Raw genomic sequence first — 24958 nt, 5'->3', positions numbered from 1 at the left:
TAGTTATCACATTAAATTGGTCAGCTTTTGATCTACATAAATTAAGTTTTGGCATCATTTCATTAAGTATCGACAATTCATTTTGTTTATAGTTACACTGCTCATTCTTGTTACTATAATGTTGTTGTTGTATTAACACAGCTTCTGATTCTTTAGGAGTCTGTATTCGCAACGATCTACTTTTAGCTTTGTTTTTAGGTTGATCCGTTTCAAGAGCAGGAAAGTCGCTCAAAGAGAAATGTGTATGATTTGTTTGAGAGACTGAGCCGATCTTGTTTAAATTATATGCTTTAGAGTTGTTTCGAATTGCAATTTGTTTTCTTATTTCAAAGAAATTTGAGCGCATTTTACAAATTGGATCCTTGGATGATCTCCATTACAATTTGCACATTTACTGATGTCAGGTTCCATTTGACTACAAGTCATTTTGAAGATGGTTGAATGTTGTTTTTTAAGATCACTTAGCTTAATTGAACCACGTTTCATATTACGTCGGTACATTAGATACCTTGAGAAAATTAGGTTATTCATTAGTGTTTCACTAGTGTAAAGATCAAAACCCGAAAGCACTACCTTAAATAGTCTATTATGTTTTTTTAAATGTATAAAACTTTTTTTTTGAGTTCAATTAAAGTTTTTTTCATATGATTCAAGCGAAAGGCACATTACTTCATGTCCCAAGCAAAAGTGTTAGCAAAAGACTGGTCAGTGCTTTAGGATTATGAACAGTAAGGTCAAAAGTCTAAAGCAATACAAATAATTTCATTGGAACAACGTTTATACATACAAATGTTCTTTTTTTTGATAGGAGGTGATAGTTGCACAGTACTGTATGTATATCGTTTTAATGTACTTCGTTTGTCGAATTTCATAAGCTAATATGACAAAAAAAACAACGATTTCCCAACTTCAATCTCAAATATCTCGAAACCTCCTAAACCTATGTTGAAAATATTAATAACGTATATTATGCAAATAAAAACAAATTCCAAGGTGAAGAACAAAAATGATAAGCCATATTATAAAAAGTGTCAATAGATGTTATTAAATAACACTTTGAAAAAATAGGAACTGGACAGCTCGTTTTAACAAAACGCACAGCAGAAAAGAAACAAAGAAAATGTTCGAAAAATAATTTCGATAAAAAAGCCTCGAAGGGACGCCCGACGGCCGCTCATCAGCTGAATCTAAAAATCAGTCTGGGAGGATTTAATTGAACAATGAATGCATTTCATTAAGTTTTCTTTTTTCAGTTCTTTTCTTTCTTTGTTTTCTAAATTAATGAAGCATTTTGGTTTTCTTTATTTTGTTTCTAGGACCAAAGGATGATTCGTTCAACTTCAATGTAAACAAAAAAAAAAGGCAAAATAAAACATTTTCTTTTTTAATTTGTCAGAACAGAACGAAACAAAAACAAAACTCCCTTATTAATATCTATTTTAAAATTGGGTAGATTTATTTTTTGTGTTTGAAGGTCCTTGAACGTGTTTTTGGTGCTCTGTTCTTTTTTTTCTTTTTATTTTTGTTTTTTTTTCCACTTGAATAAATTTAAATTTATATTACAATTTGCTTGATGAGGCATATGAAAAAGGTTTTCTTAGAATAAATACATCTTTGCATAAGAAGTTACAAAATAAATAGAACAACGGGTTTTTAAAAAAATTAAGTAAAATTAAATTTTCAAAAAAAAAGTTGGTTTAAATATTTTTAAAACAGAATAGATTCATCGAAGAAAGTAAACAAAATACGAATAAATATTTAAAAGCATTTATATAAAATTCATAAGTAACAACCCACATTTGTGTATGAGGATTATTAAGTAAACTTTCAAGGTTTAAATTGAAGAATTCTTGTTATCGATATTGAACAATCTTTTAAATAAATAATAAAATATCATAAAAATGAAGTACTGAAGCTTTTCAAAATTGTAATCTCCCTTTCTATAGTTTTTTCGTGTGTCTTCCAAGAAAAAGCAGATATAGACAATTCACTCTTGGAAACATTATTGAGGATGAATTTCGCCAAGGACATACAGCCTTATTCTGCTATTCTTCGGGGGGTTTTTTCTTGAATTTTCACTAATCACTTTTCCGCTATTCATTCCAAGTGAATCTTTCTATGTCGGTAATATTTCGCCGTATTACTTTTATTCACGTGAAAGGATTTTTCATTTGGTGTCTGGTTTCTTCATTGTTATCAGCGAAATGTAAGTTAAAACTAATTTATTGTTAAATTTCGAATATTTGTTTTATAAATAAAAGATTATTAACTTTTTTAGGGGAAGAACGACACTTTCTAGCAATTCTCCGAAGCTCTCTGTTTGAGGATTGTATTTCTCTGCTTACAATAAATTGGTATAAAAAGTCTACTACTGACCATTGCCAAAAATTACATAAGTTAAATAAATGATTCTGTTAAGGTGCATTGATTAAACTTAATTTTTTTAGGAGTCAAAACAATTTAACCAACATTCTCAAGATTGACACATTAACAGCTGTTTACTTGAATGCCAAGTTATTGATGTTTGGGATAATGTAGTTCACCTGATGGATAGCAGAATGCAAAGGCAGTGTAAAAAGGAATCGAATGGGTGAATCAAATATACGATCCACGTGAATAGCAGAATATGACTGATAATCTTACTTTTAATTATAAGATAAGTTGGTCGAAGCCATTAGTTGGTCTCCAAGGTCAAAACCATCATGGAGTAGACAGGGTCACTGTGAATTCGTTGAACTAGTTATGTACCGACAGGTATCAACCTTGGTTTTTGAGGTTGATAACATCAACAAAGGATCAATGTATTCGCGAAAATTATAAGGGCTTCAGCGGTTCTTTTGAAAATAGGGATAATGTGGTTTCAACAAAACAGCTTAAAAATGTTACACAACTGATATCTAATTTTTTGAAAAATGTCGTGTTTTTTTAGTAGCTTAAGAACTTTAAATAATGTACAAGACAAGTATCGAATTAACTTTTCATAATTATAATCTGGTAGATAATTTCATGACCTTTATTTTTAAAAGAAGATATTTTCAGGCTTACGTTAGGTAACGGCTCCGAGTTTTGTATATTTAAAAGAAAACAAAGAACTATTGAACTAAACTAAAATTACATATTATATGATGTTTATTTAATGAAATCAAAAAGTCGAATAATAATAATATTTATGGAAAATTGAATAATAATCAAAGAAGTAGAGAATCGAATTTAAAAACAATTATTTACAAAGTAGAATAATAACAAGATAGAACAAACCCCACAGTGTCCCCTACTTAGTAAAGGATATTTAGGAAAGAACACTATCACCAAAACGGACTGGAGGGTGTCTTTCTGTGGTTGATCATCTAACTTCTTGTTGAACTGGAGGTTTATGATTGATTAATGCTGAAGAAAGATCAGGAATTTCTTGGAGTGGATGATCTTGAGGATGAACGGAGATAATGGAAGCAGGATTAGGGGTTCTTATCGTGGAATGTTTAAACTTTGTCTTGGACCACATAAAACGGATTTCTTTTCAACCAAAGTTGTTAGAAGTTGGTTGATATATCGTTTGATTGTGCGACCAGAGTCAAGAGTAACGAGGTAATGACGCTTTCCCGATTTAGTTTTGATTTCTCCAAATTGCCATTTACTAAGAATTTTGACTTGAACTATTTCTCCCACTTGCAATGAACGGGATTGTTTGCATTCCAATTGGAAATGGAAAAATAGCATCAATTCTTATTCTTAATTTTCTGCTCAGGTAGAGTTCAGTTGATGATTTTCCAAAGGCGGGGGTGTAGCATGGTATCGTAAAAGTATGTTTTGTATTTTTGTATGTATTGGTGTTCGATCATTTGAAAGAGCTTTTAATCAGTGTTTTAGCGTTTGTATATTTCTTTCGGCAAGTCCAGTTCAGGAGCAATAAACTTTTGGAAAATACCTTGGTTTGAACAAAATGAATGAAATTCATCACTTTGAAAAATTGAAGCATTGTCGGATACCATAACTTGAGGATATTCATGAGTGGAGAAAATGTGTTGAAGTAATTGTATGGTATTTGAGCTAGTTGGAACATCTTTGCTTACTCTGATTTCTGCCCATTATGATTTTGCATCAATAAAAACGAGGAAGTAGAAATTTTGTAAAGGTCCAGCGTAATCGATGTACACTCGTTCCCGATTTTCTTGAGGTGTATCCCAAGGATGCACTGGAGCTTTCGGTGGATTAGACCTGTTAAGTTGTTTCATCTTAGTGATACCCAAGTGCGTTTCGTGAAGTTTTGTCAGAATTTTTTAGCGTAAGGAATGTGGAACTAGAAATCGATCTTTCCGAAAAATTATACCATCTTTGATTGTAAACTCGGAATCGGTTGAATTCTATTTCAGGTCGATGATCATTTTCCGAAGATCAGAATCCTCGTTAGCCTTTTCTTTGAATCCGGATAAAAATGAAGCGTATCTGAGAAGACGAGCTGAAGTCATCTAAGCCAATGTGGATGAAGAATTCTTGACAAGAGCTGATAGTCTGTCACAATTCTGCCGAATAGATATTTGTAAAATTGGGTAACACCAAAAATAAAAGCAAGGGCTTCGCGGTGCAGCTGGCTATAATTTTGTTCGGATTTCGTCAGAGAACGTGAAGCGTAAGCTGTAGGTTTTCCAAATCCATTAAAAAGTATGACTCAATACGGCAGCTAATCCATGAGGACTGGCATCAGTTGTTAGAACGACAGACAAGGTTGGATCAAAAGACATGAGGACTCGGTCGCTGCATAGTTCGGTTTTTAGTTTGATGAACGCTGACTCGCATTTTGAAGACCAATACAATTTTTGTCCTTCCTTGAGAAGACAACGCATAGGATGTGCCATAGTTGAGAAATCTAGGATAAATCGAGGATTCGAAGGAGAATGCATGTCTTGTAAAGCACGTTATTTTTTCTGGAGATTTACTTATTTTGTTGAATTCAACTACATGTCCCAAATAACTTATCTTTTGTTGTAAGAATGAACATTTTTTCATATTGATCTGGAGTTCGTATTTAGTGAGCTTGTGTAGACGTGCAGCAAGGTTTTGAAGACGTTCGTTTCGTGATGGAACGTGGACAGTTATTTCATCGAAATAAGCTTCAACTCCTTGAAGTATTTTGAGAATTTGACATAGTATTCGGTTGAAATCTGAAGGTTCGGTCTTGATTCCAAAACTAAGACGTTTCATGCGGCATGTGTTGATATGGTTTGAATTTTTCTACTTTCTTCGTCGACTTCCAAATGTAGGTAAGCTTTGTACAGGTCTAACTTGCAAAAATATTGAGAGTTCCGTAGGATGTGTAGAACGTCATCAATTCGTCGAATCGGATGGTTAGCTTGTACTAGTCGTTCATTAACGCCACACTTGTAGTCCACACAGAGACGTACTCCACCATCAGGTTTCGGTGTCACCACCAGAGGAGAACCCCAGTGACTTGAAGAAACTAACGTAATAATTCCATCTTCTTCAAGTGAATTAAGTTATTTGCCGACTCGTTCTTGAAGAGCATAGGGCACATTTCTTTCTCTTGTTGCAACATTTCCAAATACCTTCAGGTCATTCAAATATTCAATCTTTTGCAAATTACGACGCCGAAAAAGGAAAAATTTTCAAATTATCTAGAACGTTTTGAAAATTATTGCAGCATGAAAAATTTTGCAGACGAAGCAAATAAAGCACAACTCCTATGCGTTTCTATTGGTTCACAACATTACAATAATCTAGATGCATTTCTTGGACCTAAAATACCTGTAAAGAACGTAATTCTTAAGGACCTAATCGAAAACTTCAAAAAGATGCTAATTCCAAAGAAGAATATGGTGGTTTCTGAACGTTATTTTCTGAATGTTTTTCAAAAGGACAATTAAAATATCACTGATTTTGTAACCTCATTTTGTAAAACATTCTTGAATATGAATTCAACGTGACATGTGAAACCTGTTTCCGTGTCTGAAATTTGTCTACGTGCTCAATTTATTCGTGGGCTGAGAGATGATTGGCTACGCGAACAGGTTTTACAGACTGAACAGATTACATTCGATGAAATTTTACTCTTGAAGTTTCAAAATCAAAAGCAAGGAACTGCGACAAAATTCAAGAATTTCCAGCTCACGCAGTGACATCAATAAAATTTCAAACTCCAGAAGCAAGACGAATGCAAAGAATCATTCGAATTGCATGTGTTCTTTAAACAACAGCCCAAAGTCATACGGTCATTACCGTTCAAAACATCAATTTATCAACAACAAGATCCTGGGTATCACAACTCAAGTGTAACTCTTGCAAAAGAGGAGGTCATGTTCCAAAGGTATGTCTTTCAACACTTTCATCAAACATGATTTTCGTCATTATAATTTAAACCTACCTTTGACTAAATACCAAGTTATATATAGTAACATCCGTAGGAATATTCAAATTTCTTTAAGCTATTACTAATAAATCTGGGACCCATCTGTTCAATGGTGGCTTGAATATTGGCTTTAAATGCTTAATTTGAGGGCATAAAGCAATAACCAAACAGAGTTTCATTCATAGTATTCGATAGTAGTTAATTCGTACAAAGGAGTGTTCTTGTTAACTGAGATTACATCTAGAAATGAAGTTTACAACAAATGATAGCTATGACAAGTCGGCGTCTTGTTAAATCAAATTTCGTTGATGTTTTGTAAATTGATTTCTGAAAACAAAAAATCAGTCTAATATGAAGTTTGTCATTGACCGAAACGACAGGTCCTTTCTCATTTCGAGAGGAAAATGGACCAATAATGCGCCAGCCGGTAAACTGCACAAGAGTGGTAATTTTGAAATTTAATTAGTGATCCGTTACTTTCTTGAGGTTTTTCTTCGCTCAATAATTTTGTTTATTGACAAAAGTTACTAAATCAAAAATGAGCTTCATCACTAAGCACCGTAAAATGAAGGAAGTGCTATTTATACAATTTGAAAACACTGTTTCTTGTTTTAAACGATTTATGATGAATATAATGTTCGCGTTGATTTCAATTTACTGCAGGTTGATGCGAATACCAATTAGTTGGTTTAACTAAACGTCCGATTGGTGTCACTAATATCAAAAGTAGTTTTATATTTTTCATTGTTCGTGTTTGTCTAAACAATAGAGGAGATAGAGGGATGTCACAACAGAAATGAGGTGCGTAAATTTTATCAAAAGGTGAAAAAACATCCCAAGGGTTCGGTTCTTGGCTGGAACCGAAGCCTGTAAGGAAGATCAGGGGAACATCGAAGTAGAACCGCAGTCTATGTTGTTATATAACGGCGATGACAAACCGAATTCCGCTGTAAGGGAGATAGAACCACTCAACCTCGGCGACGCAGATCAACAATTCCCTCTACCCGACCTCGACGAAGTGATGATAGCTATATCTATACTGAAGTCAAACAAAGCTGCTGAGCTGACGGCATCGCTGCCGAACTATTTAAAGCAGCAGGCGATGACTTGGTAGGGAACATGCACAACTCAACTGCAAAATATGTTTGGAAGAAAGCATGCCCGATGAGTGGAATCTCAGCATAGTTTACCCGATATATAAAAAGGATACCTTCTAAATTGCGCCAACTACAGAGGCATCAATCTCCTTAACATTGCATACAAGATCCTCTCTGCCGTGTTATGTGAACGTCTGAAACCGTTCGTCGACAATCTGATAGGTCCTTATCAGTGTGGCTTCAGATAGTCCACTATCGACCAAATATTCATACTACGGTAGATCTTGGAAACAACCCAGGAGCTTCAAATCGATACCCACCATCTCTTTATCGAATTTAAAGCCGCGTAGGACAGCATCCATTGGGAAGAGCTCTACAGAGCAATGTCTAGTTTTAGCATCCCTGTCAAACTTATCCGTTCGTGCAGAATGACGATGGAGAATGCACGCTGCTCTATCAAGGTCGGAAAAGATCTCACCGATGCATTTGATGTCAAAAAAGGTTTTAGACAAGGCGATGCCTTGTGATGCGACTTCTTCAATATCGTTCTGCAAAGAATTGTGCGAAACTCAACCATCAACACTAAAGGCACAATCTTCCAAAGGTCTATCCAATTACTCGGATACGCAGATGATATTGACATAATTGGAAGATCAAAGCGTGATGTCAGTGGAGCGTTTTTGAGCATTGCGACGGAAGCGAAGAAGATGGGTTTAGTGGTCAATGAGAGCAAGACTAAGTATATGCTGTCATCAAAAAAGGACACTGAACAACGGACAAAACGTCACCATGGACAGCTATAACTTAGATGTAGTTAAGAACTTTGTCTGCCTTGGCACCGCTATAAGCACAGACAACGACACCAGCGCTGAAATCAAACGAAGAATAACTCTTGTAAATCGCTGCTTCTTTGGACTCTGGCAACTGAGAAGTAAACTCCTCTCTCGATCATCTAAAGTCACTATCTATAAGGCACTCATCATCCCGATTCTCATTTATGGCGCTGAGGTCTAGACCCTTTCAAAGAAAGATGAGAGCGTGGTAGGATGCTTCGAGAGAAAAATTCTTAGGGTGATTTTTGGCCTCGTATGCATAGATGGAAGACGGCGACTCATGTGGCGCACTAAGGTGGGTGAATACCTCAACCAACTTGGCGTGCGAAACTGGAGACAGCTAGCTAGGGACCGAGCTGGCTGGAGATACATGTTGGTTGATGCGACTTTCTCTGAATATTCTTCTTTACTTTCACAAAGCATAGCCATGGGAGATGTTTTTGTCTACGTATGGGTGTTGTTTTTTTGTAGTACCCGTGGCATGATTGTTAGTGCGATGGATGGTCATGCGAGAGGTCTTGGTTTCGATCCCTGCCTATGCCACCAAAAAGTTTTTCACGGGTACTGCCTCTTGCGAGGAATTGACAAATTCTTCAAGAGTAATTCCTGTCATGAAAAGTGCTTTCTCAAATTTGCAATTCGGCTTAAAATTGTAGGTCCCTTCCATCCCTGATAACAGTACTCGAACACAGGAATGGTTGAGTGTTGTCAGTCACTAGGCCCTAGTTCTCAAACGGACTGTTGCGCCACCCAATTTTTTATATGGGTGTTGCTTGATCGTTTGTTAAATCAATGAAATCAATTTTAGCACCCACACTCCAAGTAGCAATCCTCTCGATAGGACGATAGTGGAAACCTTAAAATGGAAGTAAAGCTCGAAAAGGTACCGGATTTTATTATTTTATAACCTTAAATATCCGTCCATACAAATTTGAAAAAACAGACTGATTAAATGAAAATCTATTTGACAGGTGTAACTTCAACAATATGGCCACTACCAATTTTAAAATTTCCTACTGAAAGAACCTTAAATTCCTCTGTTTCAAAATGTTTCTTTCTTATGTACAATTAATTTAAGTGTTAAATAACAAACAAAAAATTAGAACTTAAAATAAAAGTGTGAGTCAAACATTATTGCAAAAAAAAAGAAAGAATTGGATTAATTCACCCATCTTACATTTTTTGGCCTGTTTATTTCCTATATCGATTTTATCTAAAACAGAATACGTAACGAACAAAAATGTACTCATATATAAAAATATATATACGTATATACGACTATAGGAACATGAGAACTATTCCATATAGAAGACATATGTATGTATGTATATATGTACATATAAAAAAGATGTGAACTATACGACAACGACCGAGACCAACTCTACATCATGACTACGACGACGTCGTCGTCGTCGTCGAGGACGAGCACAAGGATAACTACGACTATACGACTACAACATCTCTTCTTGGAGCTCTCCCACATGCAGCATGTAAGTAAGCATCAAAAAGATGTGAGTCCTTCCTAATGTAAGAAAACAGAACTTTTTTGGGAAGCTCGTTTCAGTAGGAAACATGACTAGAATCCCAATTGGCTATATTTTGATATCATATACTATACATATATGTATGTAGTTGGGTAGGTATGTATATATATTGGGTAAGGGACATCAAGATAGAGGGATCATCTAATGGGGATTTTCAGCTCAGCAAGGGAAACGCTTGCTTTGCATAATAACATCACGTCTTAAAGTACATAGTGCGGAATCGGCAATGGAAGAAAATAAAAAGAAAAACAACAACAACAAAAAACTAGGAACAAGAACATGCAAAGAACGATTTCCGTCAACAAGAAAACACCCCCAAAGAACTGAGAAATAAAAAAAGGGTAAATGCCTTTGGCAGAAACGAACGTGCAACATGGGAATGTGGTAAATTTTAAGTTCTAAAGAAGTAAAAATAAAAAAATTATACCATAGACTGCATGAGCACCTGTCTTTACCTGCCTAATATTGTTTTCTAAATATTTGCTTAACTATTCAAGAGGTGTAAAATAGAGGCCTTGTTTTTAAGTATAGTTGAATTCATAAATATACCGAATTGCATTAGTGCAGTCGTACTGTGGCCTGTCGTGTCAAAAATGCCAAATCCGATGTTTTTTTCTTATTTCTAACAGGAAACAAAGCTTGAAAAACATAAGACAAACTAATTTTTTTGTTTAATATCGCGTTTTCCAATAAGAACTTGACAAGTTTGAATTTAATTTTTGAACGCACTTTAGTCATATCACTGTCATTGTCAATTTACTCAGTAAACTCAACATTTTCATCATTCCTAAGTACTCGAAAGAGTACTAACGAAGTTAGGAGTCGGAGTGTTAACTCCAATTATAGTCGTAATTCTCGCCCTAGTGGGTAGGCTTCAAGCAATAACAGGTTTAGTGTATATTCGTTGCGTGCTGTAGCCATGTCATTCAGACACAAGTTGGTCGAAGTGCCGAAAATATCACTGCCCTTCAGGCGTCCATAGCAAACGATTCAAATCAGTCAATTCCACGTCGGAGAGAATTTCTCAAGAATTAGCATCTCTTAGACCGCATTGTGACGTATTTTGCATAAGGATCTTCGTTTACACCCAAACAAGAGCAAGTTTACCGATGGACCATTGAAGCGGTACATTCTCCAATTTTTCAAGTTCTAAACCTTGACGTTTTAAAGATACGACTTCGGGCTGTTAAAAAAGATAAAACAAATGAAGGAATCGGTGGGAAAGGACCAGGTAAGCTTACTGATAAAGTTATTCAGGAAATTTGTATTGAAGGTTTTGAAGGTAATTTGAAAGTAATGTCGGTTATGGGATGGGATGGAAGCCCATACTTATGTTGAGAAACGTGATGAAAAGCGAATCTCACGTTCTGACTTGAAACTTGCACTTGAAACTTTAAACGAGTTTTTCTCAAAACTGTGTTTTCAAACTTTCCTCCATCATATCTCAAAAACGGCTTGACCGAATGACTTGAAATTTGTTGGGTTGGATTCAGCACATGTAAACACTTTTATTTTTTTTTTGTTTTAGATAAGCCAATTAGCCGGAATCGTGGAGGAAGTGCGAGCCCATTTTTTCGAGATTGAGTTGTTTACGCCGGTGTATCTCGTGTTCTTTACAATATTATTAATTCAAATTTTGTATTAATACTGTCGATTTATGATAATAAATGGTAATAAACTTAATAAAGTTGTATGTATTTATTGGTCGTAACAAAAATCCTAAAATTCCTTAAAATACAGACTGTCACATTGATATATACAAAACATTAGTAATCTATCTTAATTGTTGTTAAATAAACGACTATCGTTTTGAAAATTTCGGAATGAGTCCCCTGTATTGACTTTGTTTTATAATGAAATTCAAGTAGCAGCTCATTTTCTCTTTCATTCGTATTTCAATCGCATAATTAAATATATCGAATTTGTGTTTTTGACATGGGACGCCATACGAGTATCGAAACCCTTACTTACTTAAGGTGGCGCTACAGTCCGGGGCGGACCAGGGCCTCAACCAACATGCGTCTCCAGCCAGCTCGGTCCCTAGCTAGCTGTCTCCATCCGCTCTACATGACCTAGCCATCTAAGCCGTTGGACTTTAATTCTGCTAACTAGGTCAGTGTCGCTGTACAGCCCGTACAGTTCGTCGTTATATCTTCTCCTCTATTCTTCATCTATGCGTACGGGACCAAAAATCACCCGAATCATCACTTTACTTCTCAATTGCCTTCTAAGTCCAAAGAAGCAGCGATTTGCAAGAGTTATTCTTCGTTTGATTTCAGCGCTGGTGACGTTTTGTCAAAGACGTCGTTGTTTAGTGTCCTTTTTTGATGACAGCATATACTTGGTCTTGCCCTCATTGACCACTAAACCCATCTTTGTCGCTTCCGTCGCAATGCTCAAAAACGCTCCACTGACATCACGCTTTGACCTTCTAATTATGTCAATATCATCTGCGTATCCGAGTAATTTGTTGAGTTTTGCACAATGCTTTTCAGAACGACGTTGAAGAAGATCTTTTCCGACCTTGACAGAGCAGCGTGCATTCTCCATCGTCATTCTGCACAAACGGATAAGTTTGACAGGGATGCTAAAACTAGACATTGCTCGGTAGAGCTCTTCCATATAGAAGATGTCATACGCAGCTTTAAAATCGATAAAGAGATGGCGGGTATCGATTTGAAGCACCTGGGTTTTTTCCAAGATCTTCCGTAGTGTGAATATTTGGTCGATAGTGGACTTTCCTGGTCTGAAGCCACACTGATAAGGACCAATCAGGTTGTTGACGAATGGCTTCAGACGTTCACATAATACGGCAGAGAAGATATTATACGCAATGTTAAGGAGACTGATGCCTCTGTAAATTTCGCAGTTTAGAGGGTCTTCTTTCTTATGTATCGGGCACACTATGCTGAAATTCCACTCATCGGGCATGCTTTCTTCCGATCATATTTTGCAGATGAGTTAGTGCATGCTCCCTACCAAGTCATCTCCCGCTGCTTTGAATAGTTCGGCGGTGATGCCGTCAGCTCCAGCAGCTTTGTTTGACTTAAGTTTAGATATAGCTATCTTCACTTCGTCAAGGTCGGGTAGGCGGAATTCTTGTTCTGCGTCGCCGAGGTTGAGTGGTTCTTTCTCCCTTACAGCGGAATTCGATTCGTCATCGCCGTTATATAATTTGGAGAAGTGATCTTTCCATATTCTCAGCATCGACTGCGGTTCTACTACGATGTTCCCCTGATCGTCTTTATAGGCTTCGGTTCGTGGCTGGTACGTACCCTTGGGAGGTTTTTTTTACCTTTTGGTAAAATTTACGAACCTCATTCCTGTTGTGACATCCCTATATCTCCTCGATCGCGCGCGTATCGAAACCCGTGAACTAATAATTACACATTTTGAAGATGGAAAGAGCCAACTAAAAATTGCAGAAATGATAAAAATTAGTTCTTCGACAGTGCAACATATAATTGAACATTATAACCGTGAAAATCGAGTGGTCAGTAAGGCAAAAGGAGCTCTAAATAAAATATTTTCTGATAGTGATTGCCGGTGAATAGTAAGAAAAGTGAAGGAAGATCCTACTTTAAGTGCACCAAAGTTAGCCCAAGAAGCAGAAAAATATGTACTTCAAAATTGCGGCGCTAAGACAATACGCCGGATCTTAAGGGCCGATTTTAATGGAAGGAGTGCCAGAAAAAAGCCCTTCATCAGCAGTAAAAACAAAATAGAAAGAATCACATTTGCTCTTGAGCACCTTAACTTGTACGAAATTTTTTGGAAACCTGTAATATTTACTGATGAAAGTAAATTCAATCTTCATGGATAAGGGTAAGGGGGTACGTTTGAAGGCAGCCAAATACGGAGCTCCAGCTGGAGAATTTGCGTGGGACAGTGAAACACGGTAGATGGCATGGTATGGTGTAGGGCTGTATGTCTTCTGCTGGCGTATGAAACCTTTACAATTTAATAATGACATAATTAACCACTTACCTGAAGAAATTGGAATAGCCGAAATCCGTATAAATGTTTAACTTTATGCTGTCGGAATCGAAAGAAAATCTTCAATTGATGATAAACTGACTGTCTGCATACTGCGATAAATGGGGATTAGAAATCAATACCAATAAATCAAAAATAATGATCTTTTCGCGATCCAATTGGACTGAAGCTGAAAGTAATTGGAAGTAAAACGGAAGAAGTTTATACCAAATTTTTAATTCAGTTGTGAAGTCCACTTTTTGTTATGCAGCTCATGTTTGGAGAATGGAAGAGTGTAAGGAAATTGAGAAATTTAAAAAGAGTTTCATTAAAAAAAAATCTTCGCCGAACACGCCGAACTATGCGATCTACTTATAAAACTGGCTTACCAAAGATCTTTACTAACACTTTGAAACTACAAGCGGATTATATTATTAAAGTCTTGGGTTTTCCAGATGAGCGACTGAGCAAAATGATACTGCTTTACGAAATAAGGAAAAAGGCTGTTGGTATGACAAATGGCGACGAATTGCAACTTCATTTGGTGAAGATATGCAAATTGATAGAAGTAACATTCTTGCTGTAAAGGAAAAAATGTATAAAATTATATAATTCTCTCTCACTCTCCAAGAGACGATTCTAATATTGGACAAATCTTGTCAACTATCTGAAGGAAATTTGAAGATTTAGAAAATTGATTATGAGAGAATATGATTAAACTAGTAGATGTACATATATACATATGTATATATGTAAAAATCAATATATAATTAAAACTGAAATTTAAAATAAAGACGACCAATGTAAGAAAAAAATTAAGTTGATATTCGAGCTAACGGCAAAGCCAAATTAATAAATGAATTACTTAATTACTCAAGGACAATTTTCGACTATATCAAGATAACGACACTAAACACAAGTCTGCAGCTGTGCAAACTTGGTTAATCTAGAACTGCCCTCATGTCATGCAACCGCCTGCCCAGTCGCCAGACCTAAATGCCAAAATTTATGGTCGAAGCTGGAGCGCGAAATTCTAAAACACGCGATTTCATCAATGGAAGATTTAAAAAAAGGCACTTTTGGAAGAATGGGGCAGCTTATCCTCAGAATACACCTCAAAGCTTGTTAAATCAATGACAAAGAGACTGGAGTCGGTGCTCAAGCAAAAGGGATATCCGACGAAATATTAAGGAGATTTTACGACTTTTCCCACTGTTAAAACAGCTTTTTTATGGAACTTAACACATTGTATCATTTTAAATGAGACATTGTTTCTAAAAAAAAAAATTAATTATGACTGTTTAAGCTATTAAAAATGTATAAACTCTTCATTTTTCGTTAAAAATACAAATTGAATAATCTTTAATCCCTATTTATTAAAATTTTTGAGCAAAGAAATTGAGTGCATCATTTTGGATGAAGCGATTCCCCTTAAGTAGCTTTTTTTGGACTAGAACCGATAGTTCCATATTTAATAACTCGCTTGTCAAAGAGTTTTTCACTTAATTTTGTAAAATTCTAATGAAATCAATAAATTTAACAATGAATACCTGTTTTTAAATTGAATAACTGAGTTTAAAGTAGTTATTTACCAATAACAAATAAAACAGATATCAAACTGAAATGTGTGTGGTTAAACTTCAGTCTATAATTCAGGAATTTCCCTATAACTCCAGTATGAGTCAAAACCACAAAGGCAACAAAAATACTTGCCTCGTATTTACTTTGAAAAGGGCTGAATAATTGAATTTATATCGAAAAGTAAAGGCAATATTGTAGACATAAGGTTACGAACAAAACCGCAATTATTTTATGTTAATTCTTTTATACAGAAAAGTGTTTTATTGATAATTTAAGATAAATAAAGCGTAATTGATAAAAGGAGACTTACTAATAGGGCCAATAAACAAAAATAATCATAGTTAGGAACATTTAAACTTTTATTTGGAAACATTTTGTTTAGAGCTATAAAATTTTTCAGTAATCAAAAATCGATCTCAGGAATATCATTTAGAGCCATTTCCATCATTCGAATTTGAAAACAACTTGATTTTTTTTTTTACTTTTGATTTTATGCTTTTTTTTACGAAGATGTGATTCTCAACTCAAGATCCTAAGTCCAAAGCTTATCAACCTTAGATATTGGGCAGGTTCAAGCAACATAAGGGAGCTAAGAATAAGGCAACTTCTAGGAAATGAAAAAGTTAACTATTAAACTTTAGAATTCCTATCAGGTTTTGTGTTATATTTTAAGAAAAGAAAAGAGAGAATTTTCTCTCATCAGAAAGTAGAGATAAAAACTAAAATTAAAATAACTGAACATAATTCCACGTTTAGGTCTTGATAAATGTTAAGAGCGCACTTTGTTTATACATAGATTTCGACTTTTAAAGTCTAGCCTGTGTGACAATCATCTCTGCTCATTAATCCCAAATTCTTTTATCAACCAACTTGGCAATGCCAAATTGCCAAATCGAAGCTGCATTACATTTTTTAGTTGCAAACTAAAATGTCATCCAAGCAATGTTTTAGCCTGGAACCATCAACTATTAAGTATGAACATTTAAATACATTACACTCACATATAAGATAGGATCAAAAATAATAGGTGATTGAACTATAACCGAAACACTTTCATCATTCGAACACAGGCGAAATGTTTCATGCTTTTCGTTCTTTACAGATATTATTAAAAACAATGTTCTTTCGAATAAGGCAGTTTCATTAAACTTCCCCAACCCCCCGCCCCCTAAAATAATTTTGACGCAAAACTTCTAAGAATGCTCATTACTTTACACTTGAACTCAATTCCGAACGTACTATCGAGTAAACGGTGATTTTTTAAGAGCTTGAGAACTTTAAAAAAAAAAAAAGCATAAAATTTGCAAAATCTCATCGATTCTTTATTTGAAACGTTAGATTGGTCCATGACATTTACTTTTTGAAGATAATTTCATTTAAATGTTGACCGCGGCTGCGTCTTAGGTGGTCCATTCGGAAAGTCCAATTTTGGGTAACTTTTTCGAGCATTTCGGCCGGAATAGCCCAAATTTCTTCGAAAATGTTGTCTTCCAAAGCTGGAATAGTTGCTGGCTTATTTGTGTAGACTTTAGACTTGACGTAGCCCCACAAAAAATAGTCTAAAGGCGTCAAATCGCATGATCTTGGTGGCCAACTTACCGGTCCATTCCTCGAGATGAATTGTTCACCGAAGTTTTCCCTCAAAATGGCCATAGAATCGCGAGCTGTGTGGCATGTAGCGCCATCTTGTTGAAACCACATGTCAACCAAGTTCAGTTCTTCCATTTTTGGCAACAAAAAGTTTGTTAGCATTGAATGATAGCGATCGCCATTCACCGTAACGTTGCGTCCAACAGCATCTTTGAAAAAATACGGTCCAATGATTCCACCAGCGTACAAACCACACCAAACAGTGCATTTTTCGGGATGCATGGGCAGTTCTTGAACGGCTTCTGGTTGCTCTTCACTCCAAAAGCGGCAATTTTGCTTATTTACGTAGCCATTCAACCAGAAATGAGCCTCATCGCTGAACAAAATATGTCGATAAAAAAGCGAATTTTCTGCCAACTTTTCTAGGGCCCATTCACTGAAAATTCGACGTTGTGGCAGATCGTTCGGCTTCAGTTCTTGCACGAGCTGTATTTTATACGGTTTTACACCAAGATCTTTGCGTAAAATCTTCCATGTGGTCGAATAACACAAACCCAATTGCTGCGAACGGCGACGAATCGACATTTCACGGTCTTCAGCAACACTCTCAGAAACAGACGCAATATTCTCTTCTGTACGCACTGTACGCATTCGTATGGTTGGTTTAATGTCCAATAAAGTAAACTGAGTGCGAAACTTGGTCACAATCGCATTAATTATTTGCTCACTTGGTCGATTATGTAGACCATACATCGGACGTAAAGCGCGAAACACATTTCGAACCGAACACTGATTTTGGTAATAAAATTCAATGATTTGCAAGCGTTGCTCGTTAGTAAGTCTATTCATGATGAAATGCAAAGCATACTGAGCATCTTTCTCTTTGACACCATGCCTGAAATCCTGCGTGATCTGTCAAATACTAATGCATGAAAATCCTAACCTCAAAAAAATCACCCTTTATAAAGATTATTTGTTTTAACCACTTATCGAGAACGTGGAATATTTACCGAACTCTGTTCATCCCTCTCAATTTAATATTCAAAATTTTAAGACCAATGTGCATCGGTATCTCATTTAAAAAAATGATTTTATAGTACCTAGCCGTGCTATAAAAAAGCATGCCCGATGAGTGGAATCTCAGCATAGTTTGCCCAATACATAAGAAAAGAAAACCCTCCAAATTGTACCCACTACGGAGGCATCAGTCTCCTGAACATTGCATATAAGATCTTTCCTGCCGTCTGAAACCGTTCGTCAACAACCTGAAAGGTTCTTATCAGAGTGGCTTCAGACCAGGAAAGTAGTCCACTATCAAAAATATTCACACTACGGCAGATCTGGGAAAAACCCAGGAGCTTCAAATCAATACCGACCATCTATTTATCGATCTTAAGCCGCGTGTGACAACATCTATAGGCAAGAGCTCTACCGAGCACCGAGTTTTGGCACCCCTGTTAAACTTATCCGTTTGTGCAGAATGACGATGGAGAATGCACGCTGCTCTATCAAGGTCGGAAAAGATCTTACCGATGATGTCAAAAAAGGTTTTAGAGAAGGCGATGCACTGTTATGCGACTTCTTCAATATCGTTCTGTAAAGAATTGTGCAAAACTCAACCGTCAATTCTTGAGGAACAATATTTAAAAGGTCAAAGAAAGGTGAAAGCCTCCTATAATGCTTCGAAAGAAAAATTCTTCGGGTGGTTTTTGGTACCGTGCATAGATGGAGAATGGAGGAAAGATGTACGGGCTGTACAGCGACATGAACCTGGTTAACAGAATAAAAGTATAACGACCTAGATGGCTGGGTCATGTAGAGCGAATGGACATCAACGTCTAGCCGGAAAGGAATTTGAACGCAATCCCGAGAGACGGAGAGACGGCGAGGACCTCAACCAACTTGGCGTGTGAAACTGAAGACAGCTAGCTAAGGACCGCTATAAGCGAAATCACGAAGATGTCGTTGAAGAAAGTAAGGGTTTGGGCTACGAGCAGTGGACTAGGCGTTAATCAGTACAAAACTGAACCAAAATAGAAACACGGCTATCAATTGAGCCACACCATCCTCTATACAGGTACAACTATGTCGGAATGAACTATCCAGGCTCAACATCAACCTCAGTGTCACTATTATTTAGGCTCCAATTCATAGTGACATTGATAGAAATGAACGAACTGGAAAGAATCGGGCCTTCATAGCTTTCTTGGTAAATGTTCTGTCCTGGCCAGTTCTAGAATGTTAAGCTTCCGAAAGGGCATTCCTTAAAGATCTTGATGAACTTTCCGAGATGAAAATCAAAGACCTGATTTCCTATCTGAATGCAACAAAATAGCACTAGGGTCGCTAGTTTTGTAAATATAAATCCGTCATAATATTTTTATTTTTCGTTACACAAAAAGTGTTTATGGTACCAAAACGGCATTTTCCAGCGCTAATTGACCGACCGCGAAGCAATTCATTAAGTTGTTACAAATTTTTGTCAAAGAAACCGATTCCCGAACGTTATTGCGGTTCCGAGAGGTTTATAAAAGGGGACGGTTTCCCCAGAACTCATTTCTTATCAATGTGAGGCCACAATTGCGATTCTATTTTCTTTAGAACCTCACTCCATGGTAACGGAAGCGAAACTAAAACTAAATCGACATTTATTCATTGCTTAGAGAAACATGATAGATATCTTAGGGTTAAGCGAAGTGCGATGGTTGGGATCGGGCAAATACAAGTCACCGACACGTAACACTGCACTGCTCTACTCTGGTCATGATCCAGGAAACTTTCGAAAAGGTTGGGTTACTCCTTACAAAAATGGCAACCAGAAGCCTTATTACGTGGGAGCTCCTTGGGGAAAGGCTTAACAAAGTTCGGTTTGAGAGTAGATAACGACCCGTCACCATTATACAGTGTTACGCACCGAAGGAGCTCGCATCTGATAAAGAGAAAGAATTCTTCTATATTCAACAAATAACATCGACAACTACGGGCTAAGGCATGTGATGCGTGTTCACGGAGTCGGCAATTTCAATGATAATTGTGAGAGGTTCATTGACTTCTGCAACGCCCATAGCCTTGTGATTGGTGGCATTATGTTTGAGCACAACCTCTGTCATAAAATTATCTGGGTGTCGGCGGACAGGCAAGCGTCTGCCAACCAAATTCACCACTTAGCGATTAGTCGACGCCTTAGAAGCAGTCTCTTGGAATTCCGAAACAGAAGAGGCGCCGACATGGGACTCGTCCGTGGCCACGACTTAATGATAGCTACCCTGAAATAGCCTACAGCTGCATTTCGAAGATCCAACGGAACAACACGAGCCCCCAGTTAAGGGCTCGAACAACTACTGCACAAGAGGAAGAAAGAAACGAGCTTTAGTTCTCGTATCGCATGAAAAGGAGTGAGGTTCACCGCAGTGTGTACCGCGACAAGCGTAACTACATCAACACATTGGATCAAGAAGCTGAAGATGCTGCAAACAGTAGCGACAGCAGGACCGTTTACAGAATAACCAAAGAGCTGATCGGTACACATATGCTTAAAGCAACACCTGGTGAAAGAAGTAGACGGTACTGTGATAAGTTTGGTTAATGAGCAAGTCAAAAAGTGGAAAGAACACTTTTTTCTCGGTTTTAAACCGAATGTTTGCAAACAACGTGCTGCCGATACCTTCTGAAGCTCCTGAAGAAACTAACCCCTGAATCCGCACCGCACCTCCCAGTAAAGATAAGATCGTTGCCGCAATTAAAGCACTTATGATCCACGCTGGATCCTCCTGTATTGATCATATTAACACACACTACTTAGCACATAAATGTACAGAGTAGAGAACTTTAAGCTTTATCAGTGACTAGGCCGTTGCCTCACCCTTCGGATCATTAGTGAACAGTGAGTTGAATATCGATCAATACTACATCTGATGTTGATCGAGGAGGCCTTTGATAGCGTGAGTATATCTGGTTAGCTTTTGCGGAGGAGACGCATCCCAGAAAAACTAATTGCTGTTATTAAAGCAGCAAAGTGTTGCCAATGGTAGGTTGTCAATTCACTGAAATCCGAAGCGGAGTCAGACAGGGCTTTATTCTGTCGCCAATATTGGTTTTGTTGGTGATAAGCGATGTCTGCGCTCAGCCTTGTCAGGTAGCGGAGGAAACCAATGGACATTGACATCCTATTAAAAGCACATGAATTACGCGAATTATGTTTGCTTACTTTCTCATTGGAACATGGATCTCCGTTAAATGACAAAAAGTTTGGAGAGAGAAGCAGAAGTTGTGGGGTTGAAAATTAATTCCTGAAAAACAAAAATGATCAGCCTCGGAAGCAGGCCATCCGCTCAAATAAACATTTTCTCGCAATCGGTGGAAAAAGTGGAGAGCTTTCAATACCTTGGAAGTATCATTTCCATCGAAGGCGGAAGCGAACAAGACTACATCTGCCTTATCGGCAATTCAAAAGCGGCGTTCGGTTTGCTGTCAAAAATTCGTAGGAATAACTCTATCAGCTTAAGAACAAAGCTACGACTGTTTCGCACAAATGTCGAATATGTGCTTCTTTATGGGTGCAGCACTTGGAAGGTTACTTCAGCCATAAGAAGAAAGTTTCAAACCTTCGTCGAGAGATGTCTTCGTAACATCCTAAGGATTTTCTGACCAAACCGTATTTCATGTGAGGTCCTTCATAGAAGGACAAGTCAGGAACCTATAGAATCTATAATACGAAGACGTAAGTGGAATCCCCTCACACAAGAAGGAGTAAGTGCTGAACTACCGAGAAGCACATGGCGCAGTACAGTCGAGGCGGAATCAGCGTCACTAGGCAAGAGTTGGAGTAAGCTGAAACACATATTCGGAAACCGTACACGATGGCGCGTACTTAAGCTTAAGTAAGTAAGTAAATAAGCTACCTTCAAATTGTAACTACTGAGTTTGTAGTTAAAAAAAAGGAAGAAATACAATTCTCAACTTAACTTTCAACTTTGAGTTTAATATTAACTAATGCTGATGATTAACTGCGGAGTTTGCGAACAAGTTGGTTGACAAAGAGTGAAGAAAACGTCTGTTATTGTCTTATATCAAGTCGAGATCAAGGTATTTAGCGATCAGGTTCAGGTTCATGACCCATTTAGACTCTTTCTGACTTCTTCCTCCCACGAACTTTAGGACATAATCGAGTTTTAATTGTAAAACTTTCCAACAACCTCTCACATATAAAATCCTTGCATCAACTACATATTCAAAAACAAGATAAAACTCTGACTTTTATTCTGAACCATTAGCCATTTATAGAGTCATGCTAGGTACTTACCATTCAACCTACATCCTCTCCAATTTAATTGCAGGATATAACTGAACCATTATATGGTACTTTAGTTGCTCTACTATCACCAAATCACTTTCAATTACTTCGGGAAATCTCCTACTTTATCAAAGTAAATCAGATTATTAAACCATTCAAGTTTATACATATAAATTTATATACATATATAAACAGTGGTTAAATGTTCACTGTTCTCTCTGTTGCTATTACAATTATAGGTACATGGTAGGTAGGTACGAAATATACCTTCCATATTCATTCATGGCAAAAGCAAGCACAATCTGGGCCATTACCACTCGAACGTCAGTTATTCTCAACTTTACCCAGGATTAGGTTCATTTCCACAAACGAACTAGGTACATACATAGGTAATCTACCGAGCATTACACATTCATTGGAATTGTAGTTTCCAAGGTAGCAGTCAGCATCATAAGCAGCAGCAGCAGCAGCAGTAGCAACAGCAGTTGTAAAATCAGAAGCAGCAGCTGTTTCTACTGCCTCACTGGCTAGTTGTTGGTTGGCTGTTGGTTTGGTCCATCGGACTTCTCATACAATTTCTATAGTAAATTATCCTGAATATTTGCTGCCATTAAGAGGTGAGACAATGGTCATATCATTAACCCGAGAATCGATTTACAAACCAAAAAACTACCATACCGTGTCATTTCCACACTCTGGTTTGCTAAAGCAATTGAATTGGGGTCCATAATAATTGATGATGCCAAGTCAACCACAATACCAATTCTTGACTCTCCCCAACCCCAACTTCCATCCCACGGCCTAGGGCGAGGCCGAGGACGAGGACGACACCGAAGCCCAAGCTGAAGCCGAAGTCGACAGAAGGATTATAAATTAATTTGTTTTCAAAGAAAAGGACTAATGAAGTGGTTGTAATATAATATTTTAGGTGTGGAAAGATAAATTTTTGTGGACCTGGATCTCGATCTGGACCTGGCCCAACACAACAACTACACTGGAAATCGAATATTCAAAGTTAAATAGAATTAATGAAGTCTTATTTGTTATGTGGAGTGTTTTGGACGTCCTTGGTAGCTAAGGTACATACATATATATTATTTTCACATTTTTGGAAGGGAATTTAAAAATAAATTACATGATTGAGGCGTTGGCACTTACCCTTTGATGGTTTGCTAACTAAAATTAGATGAAAGTTGGTTGGTTGATTTTTTTGGAAAAGCTATCTCCAGAATGTTTGGAATTCCTGATTTTATTGAAGATCCCTGGAAGTAAGATGAAAAGGAATATGCATTAAAACCATAGAAAACGGAATTTTCGAAATTTTATTCCACGAAATTCTAGAAGGTTTCGTATGAAAAATCGTGGTTTTTCAAGGAAATTATTAATAATTATTAAATTTGATAACTTTTAGGGGCAGTGATAGTTTAAATTTTATGATTTACCTTATTTATTAACAAAATATAACTTTTCTTTTTAATAAAACACCAAACTCAAACTCGTTAGGAAACTACCGGTGAAGTGAACGGAACGCGATGAATTTTAATTTTTCAAATTTTGTTTTGATTTTCCGATTTGTGTTTTGTTTGACAGCTGGGTCTTTTTTTAAATTCTTGCATATAGCTTGCTGTTTCGTTTTGCGCATGCATTAATGGCTTTGTCTCATTTTCTCTTGGCGGTTAAAATCGGCAAAGAAAAATTATTACAGGGTGATTAAATGTGTGTTTGATATTTAGGATGGGTTCATTTATTTATCCGAATGCGAATAATTAGGATGATTGTTGTGTTGTGTTGTGTTGTGTTTTTTTTTGATAACTAGCTTCTCGCAAATTGTTGAAATTTAATTTGAAAAAGTAAAATAAAATTGCTGTATATGAGTCGTCTACCTTCAACCAGATTGACCATATTGCAATCGACGCCAGACATGCTTCCAGCATCATGGATGTACGAACTTTGCGAGGAGCTAACATCGACTCGGACCACTACCTCGTTGTAGCCAAGGTAGCACTTCGGATTTCCAGACCCAAGGCAAAACAGGGAGGTGCTGGGAGAAGGAACAACGTCGAACGGCTACAATGGCGAAAGATAGCCAAATCCTTTTCCGACCGAGTTGCAAGTAACCTCTCTCGAAGTTCTCTGCCGCCAACACAATGTATCGAAAACCAGTGGCAACATTGCCTAGATGCAATCAGAGAAGCCGCTTTTGATGTGCTGGGTTTCAACAAATCACCAACAAGGAACCCCTGGTTTGATGAGGAATATCGGCAGGCAAATGCAGCCAAACAACAGGAACACAAAGCCGCGCTGCATAAAAGGACAAAAGCTGCTTATGAGCTCTATGAGCAAAAGAGGCGAGAGGAACGCCGACTTCTGAGAAGAAAAAAGAGAGGGCATGAGAAGCGTCCGATCAAAGATGTTGAGAGGTTCAAAAACAGAAATGATGTTCGAAAGCATATGACAGCATCTACAGGGACGAGCTGTATAGAGCCATGTCTAGTTTTGGCATCCCTGCCAAACTCGTCCGTTTGTGCAGGATGACCATGGAGAACTCAGGCTGCGGCATAAAGTTTGGAAACAACTTAACAGAAACTTTCGATGTCAAAAAAGGCTTTAGACAAAGTGATGCGCTGTCATGGGATTTTTAAACATCGTACTTGAAAGAATAGTGCAGAGATCACACGTCAACA

General features: G+C 37.1%; 1 protein-coding gene across 1 annotated transcript in view; it reads right to left on the bottom strand.

Annotated features, from left to right (window-relative positions):
* The window catches only part of LOC129939005 (calcyphosin-like protein), a 115430-nt gene extending 91567 nt beyond the window's left edge, over window positions 1-23863 (bottom strand). Inside the window, exons 1-2 of the mRNA XM_056046857.1 lie at window positions 23717-23863; window positions 23433-23536 (exon numbers count right to left, since the gene is read on the bottom strand). The gene's annotated coding sequence lies outside the window, so the exon portion shown is untranslated. The remainder of the gene's footprint in view (window positions 1-23432; window positions 23537-23716) is intronic.
* Between the last annotated feature and the right edge of the window lie 1095 nt (window positions 23864-24958).

This window comes from Eupeodes corollae, chromosome 1, assembly GCF_945859685.1.
Source record: "Eupeodes corollae chromosome 1, idEupCoro1.1, whole genome shotgun sequence".
NCBI classification, from domain to species: Eukaryota; Metazoa; Arthropoda; class Insecta; order Diptera; family Syrphidae; genus Eupeodes; species Eupeodes corollae.
Note: the sequence above shows the minus strand (reverse complement) of the source record. Positions and strands in the feature narration are given on the sequence as shown.